Genomic DNA, 12,414 nt, shown 5'->3' on the forward strand with positions numbered 1-12,414 from the left:
AAGAATATTCGTTTAAAAACTATGGTATAAATTGGACATTTGAAAGGAGATATCTGAAGCTGACGCACAAGCGACAGAAAGGTGAAGCTGAGTCAACTCGCACGATATCCAGTCCTCCGGAAAATACCGTCTTTGAGCTCACTTCTGATTGTTACCGCTTTCCGCCCTAATGCGTGACCGCTTTAGTGTGAATTTGTCTTAACACACAGCATATGAGCCAGTTTCTTATAGGAATTTCACCACTAAGGCATCTCCTTCCTTAGTTAGATGGCTGTCATGTGCTTTGCTGTATTCCAATAGCATAACCTTAACTTATCAGAATTTATCACACCTTCTCTTCTCTCCTAAATCCCATTTACTTCACTTCAGAAGTTGTGTGCTTCTTTCTTTGATGATACATTATCCTAAAATAGATTATACAATCCCTACAATCTATTTCTGTTTTCATACTTCAGAATTTAAAAATATGCTTATACTCCTCTATTATGCTGATGCTGCAGTACAACTATTCTTCCTCCCTCCTTTCTTCGACGCTTCTAAAAAAGAAAAATTCATGCTATAGGCAAAACATTGGAATCGATGTTGAGAATTGTTCAAGACTGCTTACAAAACAAATACTAACTTCAAAGTAAAGATGATGATAAAGCAAAACCAAAAGTATTCGGTTATCTTCTTTCCTTTCCAGAAAATTTGAATTTTTGAGTTGGTTTTTGTTTTTAAGTATGTTAAAAAAAACGTAGCATGCGCGCACACATGGTATTAAGAGATACGAATGCGAGCCAAAAGAAAAATGGAATAGTCTGGAATAAACATGAGAACCTGTGAGTCGTAGAATAGGGGAAACAAATGTTAGAAGATTTAGGATAAGGGGATCTGAAGCTCATAAGATTTCTTTTTTAGAGATATCGAAAAGAATTTCTTTTCCTTTTTGTGGCATCTAAACAAAGTGTCATTTTTGAGATTTCATTTAACGAAGCGTTCTTGAATTTTATTTTAAAACTGAGTATCTATATTTGGAGTTGAAAAATTACTTTCTATGCGTTAAATGAAACCACCGTATATTTCATTTCATTATTACAGTTCGTACAGCTAAAGAAAGGAACCTAAATATTATGATTAGTTTATAAAGCGTCTGATTGGCTAAGCGTGATTAATTTTTTTATTTTCTTTGTTAGCTATTACGTATTTACTTTTCCATGAACTGTCTTCTTTGGGTAAAATTAAATTTTAAACTCATGACTTTTGATTTATCTAAACTGAAAATATAAAATATAATGTAATGTGATCGAATATTTCCAATTTTTTATTTCCGTTAATTGTTCTTTAAGGCTGTTATTATTTAAATCAATCAGTTATTTATAATTTCGTTTACTATAATTTCTCCTTTCCTTTTTTCTTACCAGAATGAAAATCATTTGAGAGTTTCTAAAGTGAGGTTTTTGAATTGTAAAATAGAGCGTGTTTCTGCCTATCGAGGCCACGTTACTAGGGTTCGCCAGCTCTGTTAACATTAAAATTATTCGCCTTATTTAGATTGTTACCCCGGTTGAAGTTCTGAGCCAACTAAATATGAGATTTAAGTATAATTGTGTAGTCTCTGAGTACTAACCTACGTTTTAAATTTTAAATTTGACTTTTACTTTAGTTCTCCTTAACAAGTGGTGGTTGTTTTGTTAAGCGCAAGATATGCTGTTATGTCTAAATTCTGTTTAAAATACAAAAAGGTTGTCTTAAACGATTTCAAGTCTCTGTCAGACATAGCAATAATTCTGTTAAGAGTTTGGAAATGATTGTGCTTCCAAAGAAAGTCAAACTCTGTATTTTTGTTATTAATTCATGTTTTTTTTTCTAATATACATTTTTAATAATGTATCGTAAAATGCATGTATGTTAATATAATGTAGCTAGTAAAATTAGTTTATAAGGAAGAGTAGTAATAATTTAGCTGGGCTTAGAAAACTTTTGTGTGCATGGTGATTTAAAAATTTTGCTTTGAATTCGTAGACCGCAGATTGCATAGCATTGTTGATAAATCGGCTAAATTCTTAAAAACAATAACAATAAACACAAATTTATGTCACCTTAATACTAATATCGAGGATTTTATTGCTCTGCAAGTTATGTTTTTAAGTCAGTTTTCTCCCCAATTCCAAAGTGAGAGGTAGGTTTTTAGCCTGCACGCCATGAAATTTATTCTTCTGATTATAATAACTGAATCGACTTGAGAAATTTATAAACTGTTGAAGTGATTTCACAATCAAAGCAGCACTAGATTTCTATGGAACAGCACTGACAAATGAAACAGTGAAAGAAGGTTGTCTTTTATTAATAATCAAAATCTAATGAAGTAAAAAGCAGGTTCAACGATTAGAACAAAATATTTACTGAAGAAAAAATAAATAAATAAATAAACTGCCAATTAAAAAGAGTTAGTCCAAATAATATTAAGAATTCAGACGTCGGGAAGTATTTAACAATGGATATGAACAAATTAACTGAAAGAAAAATGACAAACTAAATCATTAATAGTTGTAATAATACCACCAGGAATCAAATGACAGGTATTATCTCCGAAACTCGCGAAGATCGATTTTCTAATGACGTCAGAGATTATATAGGATGATCACGTGATATCTCACATCACGCGCTACTTTTCGTTTTTCTCTTGCTACCTTAGTTCAAAATTTTTTGGCAGCACTGACTAAATCGTAAATGGAGAACTCCGCATCTAAGGCCAGCGTCGATATTACTGAAAAAATCCTTGCCATGTGATATTAATGTGAAGATTCCTTGCCATGTGATATTAAAAATTTCACTAACAAGAGTATTTCATACCTTACCGTCTTATTTTTTAGTATTGCATTAAATTCCTAGGAAACATCATTTATCTCTTAAAAATGTGTAAAACATAAATTGTTTCATACTTTGTCTTCTAACTTTTGGCCTTTTATACACTGAAGTTCCAGAAGACTGAGTTGCCTCCAGAAGTTAAGAAACAGCATGTTTTTGAAGGCTCACCATTACAAAAATGTCAGTAACATTTAAATTCACAATTTATATGCATGATCATAACAAAGTTTAAGAAAATATTTGCAAAAACAGTAGCTACCACTTTTATTTTATAGAAAGGAATACTTATATAGGAGTTGCAGAAAAAAGGCAAAAATTATAAGTTTTGTTCGCGAGTGTTAGTGCTTCAATAGTTATTAGCAATTTCGTTTTCAGGAGAGTCTATCAATGTCCAGGAGAAGTCGTTTACCCGATTCGTTGAGGTGGTGGGTGACCGGATGGTTGGAAATGGAAATGTCACAAGCTGATGCTGCTAGACGTCTCAATGTTTCTCGTAGTGTGGTACACCGACCGTGGAATCACCGAGGATTTTGTGGCTAGAAGACATGTTTCAGGCTTATTTAGCTATTTCAGTCCGAAGGAGGCATAACATTATTGTGCCTTAGACCATGACAGATCATTTAGTGGCAACAGGAACAAGAATCTCAGCTACTACAGTGCGCAGACGCCTGCACAATACAGCTATGTATGCAAGATGACCAGTTGTGTGTGTCCCCTTGACACAAGGACACAGACGTGCCCGTTTATGTTGGGCAAGAAAACAGGTCTCCTGGACCAGTCAACAATGGGTGTCTGTTCTCTTCACAGACGAGTCCAGGTTCACATTGGAGAGTGATTCAGGTCTTCAGCTCATCTGGAGCGAATATCGCAACAGATGCAACCAATCCCACATTGTGGAAAGACACCGTTATAGAGGTTGTGGAATAATGGTTTGGGCTGGGATCTCTTTCGGTGGTCACACTGACCTGCATGTGTACCATTGAGGAACTTTGATTGTTGTGAGATATCGAGACGAGATCCTTGATCAATATGTCCGCCCATATGTAGCTGCTATTGGTCTTGGATTTCTTCTGATTGACGACAATGCGCGATTGCAACGAGCTTGGGTTGTTGAAAAATACCTTGAGGGTCACGATATGGAGCGGCTGAAATGGCTAGCTCAATCCCCAGACCTCAATCCGATAAAGCATCTTTGGGACTATCTTGGGAGACAGGTTACTGCTTTAAGTCCTCCTGCAAGGTCGTTAGATGAGGTTGAACAAGGAATATTCCGTATCTGGTCATTGCTTCCCATTTCACTGACCGACAACTTAATTCGCAGCATGGAAAGTGGCTGTCGCCAATGTGTTGCAGCTAGGAGTGGACACATTCCTTATTGGAACCCACTTTTGTAATGCTACCACCCCATTTTTCCTAAAAAACGTGTGATATGTTTCTCCAAGACTGAATTTCTCTGCCGAGAGTGCGATTTATGCTGTAATTCATGTTTGCGTTTAACGTTAGAAACATTCTATGTCGCATTCATTAAAGAACTGGTTAGTGAACATGTCCTCTAAATTTCTGGTTTCTATGTTGCTTAATTCTCAAATTAGACACAAAATACGTGCTGTTCCTTAGCTTTAGGAGGGCAGTGTATATTGCCTAGACAGTTTGGCCTTTTATATATTGCCTAGACGTTATAATACCTGTTATCATACATTTCCATTAAAATATAAAACAGGAATAAGTATTCTTAAATTTTGGTCTATAACGAGAACAATGCTTTGATGCAATTCCTTATTAAAAATAAACGTAATTAACTAATTCATTTGAATTTCAGAAAAATTCATTTGAAAAGGATTTGAAATTGCTGGTTAAATATTGATTTCAAGTAATCCTTGGTTTTCTCAGAATCTTTATTTGCATATGGTCAATCCGCCAGCGACAACACGGATAAAACAGCTGAACCCTGGCAATTTAATGCCGGTTCGAATCGTAGAGAACTAGCTGGTTGCATGGGACGTTTTGTGTTTTATCTCATGTTACCTTAATACGGCTTCCCCAGACGGTATAGTGGTAAGGGAAGTACACCGCTGAGTTGGCTTCGACCCAGGTATAGATATATATCCATGCAGAATTCGTTACCAACTCAGCGGGGGCCAACCACTAGCTGCCAGGCCGCAGCTGTGGACCGCCGTGGTTGAGCAGACGACATTTATGAGATGCAAAAAGAAATATACATGTGCATACAAGGCACTTCAAGAAGAGTACAATCAAAATATATGTATATACATATAAATACCAACTCAGATACAGATATATACACACTTACATACATAGGTATTCCGAAACAAATAAAAGTATACATACTCTCACTCATATTCATATGTACATCTATATGTATACGTTAACATGATAGTTAAAAGTTTACATGAAGCATGCCATTGAGGTACGCGTGATCCTTAGCATAAATTTACCATTAATAAAAGATATAAACATGTAGTACAGCATTCAGATACAGTACGAACTTTGTGTATGAAAACCTGGCACAGCTTAAATACAAAATTACATATTGAACATACATATCACATATTCTGTTTCTGACATATTGAACTTGTTTATATAGACTTTTATGGCTACTATCTTCCAGCGTCAAAAGGGTGATTGCTAGTACAACGATGATGGACGAGACAAGAGATACAACGATGATGGACGAGATCTGTCCTAAGGCTGCCCCGAAGGCGCCAATCAGAATTACGTGCCGCCCAGCTATATAATCAATCCACAATGTGGAGACCGTACAGAGCAAAGGCAGACAAGGCAGTACCAGTACGGTCCCTGCCGAGCCTTACTCCGTCCCAAGAGCCCTAAGGCCTTCTGTGAAGTCTGTTATTATGTCCTCGTGGTTGAGACTGCCTAAGTACATATCATAACCAGTACTTACCAGGCGTTTGCCTGAGTCAACCACCGGGGGGGGTAATTGCTAGCACAGTAGTCAATTATTGTTTTCAGTTCCGTTGGGCAGCTCTGTTACTTTGCAGATTCTGGAACCAATTTGGCCAGAATCTGGCTCCTGGTTGCTTGAGGCTGTTAAGTGTTGTGTGTGGGCAGGAGAACACAAAATGGTCTGGATGACCCTCCTCCCCACATTCACAGTTACCATTCTTTCTCAAGTCAAAGCGGCAGAGGTATAAAGGGAAGGGCCCATGACCACTGAGAAAATACGTCATGTAATTACTATTAGTTTGGATTGCTGTCTTGACCTTGGGAATGAGATTGTAAACACGTCTCCCTGTGGAGGCTTGATCCTAACGTTCTTGCGATATTCTTAGAAGCTGATGGAATGTCCGACTCTTTAGGTCCGAGACTGGTCTAAGGGTCGGGACTTCTCGCAAAGTGGATGAATCCGCTGCTTCCTTTGCGACAACGTCTACTCTCTCATTTCCTTCTATTCTCGTACGAGCGGGCACCCAGATGAGTCGGGGTCCGAAGCAAGCATGTGGATTAGAATGTCTCTAATGCTGCTGACGATAAGGCTGCGAGAACGAATTCCAGCTATCGCGGCGATGCTTGAGGCTGAGTCTGTGTAGATGATATTGGGCACTGTGGGATTATTCTTCAAGTGGAGAAGAGCTGCTCTGAAAGCTATGAGCTCCGCTGAAAGACAGAGTTTTCAGAAGCGAGCTTTCTTTCCCACTCATACGTTAAAGCTTCTCCAGAAAGTATAAAGAACCCGCTTCCCGTGCCCCTGAAATTTTAGAGCCATCAGTAAAAACACCATCTGCAAATCTCGCGCCCTGTGTTCTATTAAAGTAGATAGTGTCCACAAGATTATTTTTAGCAGGGTGGCAGGGAGCTTGCGGTTTATGATGCTCATAATCAGTATGTATATAGATTTGTCCCCAGAGACTCATGGTGCGTCGTAGCCTCTTTACGTTAACGACTGCAGTCTCATTCAACTAACAAATCCAGAGGCGGCGTGCCTGTGATAATTTGTAAGGCTGCCGTGGACGTGGTATGATAAGCCTTGCAAATGAGAAGAAGCTGGTGTCGCTGTATAGAGAGTAGTGAGCGTCTCATTTGGGAAGAGATGTTAGTTCCCCAAATAGCAGCGGCATACAGAATAATTCTTTCCACCATTGTCTTGTACCATATTCTAAGTAAGTGGCATGGGATACCCCATCTTAAAGAGGTTATTGATCGCATGGAAGTAGTCAGTCTGTTGATTCTTAACTTTAAAGAGGCCCACCAGCGGCCGAGCGGTAAAGTCGCTGAACATTGTTAGTTCGGTCCGAGGTTCGAATCCCGCGAACGGGCTGGCTGCATGGGTGTTTTCGTGGTTTTCCCCATGTGTCCCGTGTATACGAACCAGTTTATCTTAGAAAGTCCTCTACGAAGGCATCCCTTCCCTTAGGTAGATAGCCTTGACCTAAACTAACCCAAGTTTAAAGAAGAGATGTCTAGTTGCCAGGAAAGTCTATTATCTATAACTACTCCTAGGTACTTAAGTTGTTTAGACATTTAATGGAGGACCCCAGGAGTTTAAAACAGGGGTTTCTACGTAATGGAGAGCCTCGACTAATTATGAGTGCTTGTGTTTTAGGCACCGAGAGTTTAAATTTATGCTCTTTCTCCCAGTCAGCAAATAAATTAAGGCAATCCTGAGTTCGCGTTTCAAGGTCGCTTCGGCCTGCTACAATGAGTAAAAAGTCGTCTGCGTATGCTAAAAGCCTTACTCCTTCTTTGTTTTTAAAGACTGAAAAATCTGAGCTAGCAACTATGTTCCAAAGGACGGGTTCAAGACAGGAACCTTGCGTTAAGACCTTTCCTTACCAATTCTCTGTCTAATGTCATTAAAACTTGTCTTCTGTCAAAATAGCTGCGAATCAGGTGTCTTATGGAAGCAAAGCATTTGAGGGCATCCAAACTGTTCACGATGTCGAGCCACCACAGCGAGTCGAAAGCTCCTTGAACATCGAGAGATATAACTGCTGTGTGCCTATCTTCCATTTTGTTGGTGAGTATTATATCCAACAGCTGACTCAATGCGTGCTCCGTGGATATACCTGGTTTGAAACCGAATTGATTCTGATGAATGCTTTTAGAACATTCAATGAAGTACACAAATCTGCCGAGTACAACTCGGTCAAGTAATTTACTAAGAGCAGGGAGGAGACAAACTGGCCTATATGAGGATGGAAGAAAAGAGTCTTTTCCTGGTTTTAGAAAAAGGGCCAGTTGAGCTGTCTTAGTACCAGCGGGAAAATACCAAAGACGCCGGCATGCAGTCAAAAAAGCCAAGACTGAGAATTTTTGGAAGATGATTTTAATAACTTGATTATTTACTCCATCCGGACCTGGTGCTTTACGAGGTGAGAGTGCTTTATGATGCGGTCAACCTCTGCTCTGGATGGAGGAGGTTCAGTGTCTTGCATACCAAATGTAGAATAATTCTCAAAATTACGGCGTAGGGAACGATGTTTTTCCAGGTCTTCATCCGGATTGTTATCAGGAAAGATATTGTCAAGGAGAAATTTGGCTACCTCTGCCGTTGAATTAGTAGTGGGACGGATAATCCGTGGAAGTGAGGAACGATTGAACACTTTATTCGTGGATATACTGCGGTACCGAAGAGCCCGGGTTCGAATCCCGGAAATGGCATGGATGTTTGTAAATGTATAATGTCTTTGCGGCACAGGGGCACTCTAAATATATGGCGAACCGAAAATCCTTTCGTATGGATTGGCGGCAGGGAAAACGGGTGGAAGACTCTCGGACCATCGCCCCGAAGTGCTCTCCCTCAAAATTTGGGATGGAAATGGCTGTTTAACTTTCTTAAGGATCTGGCAACCATTCTTCCATGACATTCATGAACAAGACAACAACAACAGCGTAAATAATAAACAGCTTTCTTTAAAAATTATTCTAAGCATTCTTTCCATTAAGTAGATAACACTAGTGTGCTTTGCCGTCCTATGACAAATCCAAATCTTTCAATCAGCCAGCAGAATAATCGGTTAAGCCAGCAGAATTAGATTAAGTTTGGTTATTTGAAGCACATGAGGGCTATCAGGCTAGTGGTAGGAATGCCATCGTGGACGACCTTACAAGAGAAACTGACTTGCTTTCATGTTACATGAGGAAAACCACCAAAAACCAACCATGCAGTCAGCCTCCGGGATCTAACTCCCAGTATTTAACGGTCTTAATCACTCTGCCACCGGCGGGTCACCATTTAACTCTCCTAAAGCAAACGTTCTACTCGTATGATCTTTGTAGAGTCGATTAAATACGTTTATTTTATTGAAACTCTTCTTGTTTAGCTGGAGCATATTGTTTTTCGTTTTGATGAAAGTGGTACAACATACTGAGTTGCGAGAGAACAGGCTAAGTGAAATTTGAAATTTGCCAAATAATTAGAAGGTAAAAGATCTTTACTGTAAGGCTTTGTCTTATAAATTCACCGCTGGTAAAGTAATTTATCAGTTTGTTTCCTACGGACAAAGAGCGGAATGGCAAATAGCCGACTTGAGAATTCTTGAGAATTTGTTCGGATTTAATTCGCGACGACTGAAGAGCTAATTGCATAAAACTGAATGTAAAGGTTAACCAGCTCTTCTCAGAAAGCCCTTCAAAGATGCAACAGGTCTAAGGTTTATAACCATCAGTTCTTTTCAAAATGAATTATTTACATTTGTAGAGTGAGCTACGTAAACCTGCCAAAAGCCCTGAGTGGAATTAAGCGTTTGCAGTAATTTTATGTGAAGTATCGAGATAGATCGGTTTAGCGAAGGTTGGATGCCGTAAGCATAAAAATATTTAATATATCTGACACTTTTGGAATAGCCAAACATATTTCATCTACGAAAAGCTTCTATTAAAGTTTGTGCACTTAATCAGAAGAGTGAGCTACGTAAACCTACCAAAGGCCCTAAGCGGAATTAAGTGTTTACAGTTATTTTAAGTAAGTATCGAGATAGGTCGATTTAGCGAAGGTTTTTGTCTTAAGCATAAAAATATTTAATAGATCTTTTGGAATAGCCAAAACATACCTAATCTGCGAAAAGCTTCTATTAAAGTTTGTGCACTTAATCAGACAAGCGATAATTGCTCTCTGCTGAGGCATAAAAGTAGAACATGTGGATTAAATTAATGAAGTGGTTTTAGCTTTGAACAAATTGTATAGATGGCGTTGTTTACATTTAATAAAATAATGTGCGGAGTTTTAAGAAGGGCAAAATCATTCGTCAAATTTATGATAATGTTTAGTTTTTTGTTAGTTTAAAAGGATGCGCGAAATTTAGGAAAAGTATTATTACTGTATTACGAAAATTAAGTATATGTTAGTGTTAGTCGTAATTTTATCTGTACTATTCATCATTTCATGTTTATTTATTTATTTACTACTAGCGGAAGTACCCGATGCCAGTTAAGCTAGATTGAGAGTAATGCATCTAACAACAGAGAGAATGATACCGCTGTAATACTTCTCTAATAACGATGCAAAAAATACGATTCATAGTTATACATTTTTCAGTCTGATGCGATATGGAACCCACATAAAAAATTTCGATAGAAAAATAAACTAATTATATCAGCAACAATGGAACGCGGTTTTCAATGATTTTCGTCTTTCTAATCAAATAGTCGTAAAAGCTCAAGTTCCGTCCAATATTTCACCTATATTTCAATTTTAGCCGTTTAAGTGTGGCAAAACATTTATCATAATTGATCAGAAATCAATAACGCGAACAAACAAGCAAGCACACAAACAGACATTCTTTTTATATCTATAGATTTTGTAAAGCTTACAAATTTTTTATTAACAAACTCTACGATATGAAAGAGAGTAGTAGCAAAACTTTTCGAAAAAAAGCATTTTTATCTCCAACACGAGACTGTTTGCCACTCGGATAAATGACTGCGAAAATTTGCGCTTTCAAAGTTTTTAATTAATATTTCGGCTTATTAAAAGATGGGAATAGTCGAAATGGCTTCCCACGAATTTGTGGAATCGGGAATAATGTATTTAATGTGTGGCAATGCTATTTTTAGTTCATCGTAAAACTTAGAACTTTTGTATTAACAAATTCTAGGATTTGAAAGCAAGCAGTGGCAACAACTTTCGAGATAACGCAGATTTTCATCTCCAACTTGCGAGACTGTTGCCACTCGAAAATATGCAGGCGAACATTATCGTTTTTCAAAGTTTTTAATTAATATCTCTAATTTTAGCTTTTTTTTTTTTTCCGGGGGGGGGGAAGTGGACTTCGACCTTTTCCAGGACTCAGAAAAGAAATGTAGAAAGTTTAGTTACGAAAGCTATAAGTAGTGACTGAGTGACTAACGAACAGACTTTCTTCTTTATATATGTATATATATATATATATATATATATATATATAGATTAATAGCACGCATTTATTCTTTCCTTTCTTGGATGTGATGCTACAGATTACGAATTAATTAACTGTGTAGACCGCTAATCATGGAACTTCGAGGGTGATTCAATGTTTTTAGACCTAGTGTTAAACTTAATCACAGACATGGACTTCTTTCAAAACCAGCGCTTTCTGCATGCGAAGCCATATCACTAACCATTCGAGTACAGTGACTTGTGACATTTAATTTAAAGTTTGCTGTTAATTAAGATTTATTTGGAGCCGTTCCTTTATGCCTTGCCAGATGTTTATGCAGATTTAAAGGCGAGAGGCGTACTTTAAATTGACGTTTTAAAATCTGTAACCAGCGTGACCTGTAGTAGAGACTGTTGGTCGCTTCCACCTGCTTGAGATCAAGCCGCTTATTAATTTTAACATAAAATGCCCGAGATTCAGCACGGGTTTTGATAAGTGTGGACTTTATTAGCGTTAATTTAACCGACGCTGTAGATACTGCAGTTTCGAGGAAGTTCACTAGTTTTGTATCTTGTTAATTTATTGCAAATTTCTAGCCAGCGTGTGTAGGCAAGGGTAACTTAAATTTTGTGTTGCATTATTTTAAGTTGACAGGTACAAGTTGAAGCAAGTCTGTCACCCATGCATATATCTAGGCCTATTAGGCATCGTTGGGCATGCCAAACTGCTAGGCTTCGCCTTAAATGGAATTCCGAGGGAGAACATCCCGAGAATCAGTCTGAGACATTTCTGTCCGTCCTTACCTAGCAACAGCCTCTCGAGGATTTCGGCTTGCCTCGTGTTTTGAGTGCCCCCTTTCCGCACAGACATTATACTCTTATAAATATAATATATTATATATTATTGTGTATTTCTTTGGTGTAAAAGCGCTATCACAAATACCTGTGTTTCCGACAACCAGTTTGATTTGGACAATTTTCTGTCGGATTTATCACGAAAAGAAATACTATCATATGCAGGCATCCATGTCTGCTCGGAAGTTCGAACGCTGGCCCTTCGGTACACCAGTCGAAGTCATTAAACACTATCCCATGTAGAAACCGTCGTTTTTAATTTCACACCCTAAGGAAATAAAATTAATTTTTAGATTTTTTGTAATCTGTCGTTTCCACAGTGACTGTAGTGTAACAAGGGGCGAGAATTCGCCAGCACAGCGAAGGTAATGTTT

General features: G+C 38.0%; 1 protein-coding gene across 3 annotated transcripts in view; it reads left to right on the top strand.

The window, feature by feature from the left end:
* LOC118183632 (anoctamin-7-like) overlaps positions 1 to 12,414 on the top strand; it is a 383,713-nt gene that overhangs the window by 149,415 nt on the left and 221,884 nt on the right. The window lies entirely within an intron of this gene.

Source organism: Stegodyphus dumicola, chromosome 3 (genome assembly GCF_044657685.1).
Source record: "Stegodyphus dumicola isolate Sdum_Otavi_A_Nest chromosome 3, ASM4465768v1".
NCBI lineage: Eukaryota > Metazoa > Arthropoda > Arachnida > Araneae > Eresidae > Stegodyphus > Stegodyphus dumicola.